Source organism: Petromyzon marinus, unplaced genomic scaffold (genome assembly GCF_048934315.1).
Source record: "Petromyzon marinus isolate PM22_M1 ecotype Great Lakes invasive population unplaced genomic scaffold, UKy_Petmar_22M1.pri1.0 PM_G_Scaffold_93, whole genome shotgun sequence".
NCBI lineage: Eukaryota > Metazoa > Chordata > Hyperoartia > Petromyzontiformes > Petromyzontidae > Petromyzon > Petromyzon marinus.
The window spans coordinates 417501-420000 of NW_027423050.1; positions in this window are offsets into that span (position 1 = coordinate 417501).

A 2500-nucleotide genomic window follows, 5' to 3' on the forward strand; every position below is an offset into this window, starting at 1 on the left:
ATCCCTCGGAATGGGAAAACGGGTCATTTTCGTGTCGCCACATTGCATACGAACCGCATGAAACTTCCAGAGGCATTTGCAGCAGGAATGCATGTGCACTCAAAAAAGTGAATATTTCTCACGGATAGACCCCGTGATACGCTAGAAATTGGCGGGGATGTCTCTCTTGTGGCTCACGGGGCTGTTAGGGTGGCACAGAAATCCCTCGGAATGGGAAAACGGGTCATTTTCGTGTCGCCACATTGCATGCGAACCGCATGCAACTTCCAGAGGCATTTGCAGCAGAAATGCATGTGCAGTCAAAAAAAAATTGATATTTTTCACGGATAGACCCCGTGAAACGCTAGAAATTGGCGGGGATGTGTCTCTTGTGGCTCACGGGGCTGTTCGGGTCGCACAGAAATCCCTGGGAATGGGAAAACGGGTCATTTTCGTGTTGCCACATTGCGTACGAACCGCATGAAACTTCCAGAGGCATTTGCAGCAGGAATGCATGTGCACTCAAAAACTTCTATATGTTTCACGGATAGACCCCGTGAAACGCTAGAAATTGGCGGGGATGTGTCTCTTGTGGCTCACGGGGCTGTTAGGGTGGCACAGAACTCCCTCGGAATGGGAAAAGGGGTCATTTTCGTGTTGCCACATTGCATAGGAACGCCATGAAACTTCCAGAGGCATTTGCAGCAGAAAGGCACGTGCACTCAAAAATTTTAATATTTTTCACGCATAGACCCCGTCAAACGCTAGAAGTTGGCGGGGATGTCTCTCTTGTGGCTCACGGGGCTGTTAGGGTCGCACAGAAATGCCTCGGAATGGGAAAACGGGTCATTTTTGTGTGGCCACATTGCATAGGAACGGCATGAAACTTCCAGAGGCATTTGCAGCAGGAATGCATGTGCACTCAAAAACGTCTATATTTTTCACGGATAGACCCCGTGAAACGCTATAAATTGGCGGGGATGTCTCTCTTGTGGCTCACGGGCGCTGTTAGTTAGGGTCGCACAGAAATCCCTCGGAATGGGAAAAGGGGTCATTTTCGTGTTGCCACATTGCGTACGAACGGCATGAAACTTCCAGAGGCATCTGCAGCAGAAATGCATGTGCACTCAAAAACGTCTATATTTTTCACGGATAGACCCCGTGAAACGCTAGAAATTGGCGGGGATGTGTCTCTTGTGGCTCACGGGGCTGTTAGGGTCGCACAGAAATCCCTCGGAATGGGAAAACGGGTCATTTTCGTGTTGCCACAATTGGCATACGAACGGCATGAAACTTCCAGAGGCATTTGCAGCAGAAATGCATGTGCACTCAAAAACGTGAATATTTTTTCACGGATAGACCCCGTCAAACGCTCGAATTTGGCGGGGATGTTTCTCTTGTGGGTCACGGGGCTGTTCGGCTCGCACAGAACTCCCTTGGTCCACCTGATTCGTGCATACAGGCAGCAACTAAAACTCTGTAAACCTGCTGTGAGGACATCTAAACAGTGGACCAGTGAGGCTGTGGAAGATTTGCGGGCGTGCTTAGACTGTACTGACTGGGATATGTTCACGACTGCTACCAATAGTCTGGATGAACTCACAGAGGCTGTGTACATCAGCTTCTGTGAGGACTGCTGTATCCCAACACGTACCAGGGTGAACTTTAACAACAACAAGCCCTGGTTCTCAGCAAAGCTCAAAAGGTTGAGGTTGGAGAAGGAGGAAGCGTTTAGGAGTGGGGATAGAGACAGATTCAAGGAGTCGAAGAACAGGTTTAGCAAAGCGGTGAGAGAGGCTAAACGACTGTACTCAGAGACACTAAAACACCAGTTCTCTACTAACGACGCTGCTTCTGTCTGCCAAAGGGCTCAGGCACATCACCAACTACAAACCCAGAGCGCCCCACACCACTAACGACTCCCGCCTAGCCAACGACCTGAACGAGTTCTACCGTAGATTTGAAAGACAATTGGACTGTCCTGAACCACCCCTTCCCACCCAAGAGGCCCCATCCCCCACCCATACTACAGAAACGACTCTCTCCTTTCAGGAGGGAGAAGTTAATGGGCTTTTCAAGAGGCAGAATCCACGCAAAGCAGCCGGGCCGGACTCTGTCTCTCCAGCCACCCTCAGGCACTGCGCTGGCCAGCTGTCTCCGGTGTTCACCAACATCTTTAACACCTCCCTGGAGACATGCCATGTACCAGCCTGTCTCAAGTCCTCCACCATCATCGCTGTGCCCAAAAAGCTAAGGCCAACAGGACTAAATGATTACAGACCGGTCGCCCTTACATCTGTGGTAATGAAGTCTTTTGAGCGCCTGCTCCTGGCACACCTCAAAGCCATCACAGACCCTCTCCTGGACCCCCTTCAGTTTGCCTACAGAGCCAACAGGTCTGTGGACGACGCAGTTAACATGGCCCTCCACTTCACCCTACAGCATGTGGACGCCCCAGCATCCTACGCCAGGATCCTGTTTGTGGACTTCAGCTCTGCCTTCAACACCATCATCCCTGCCC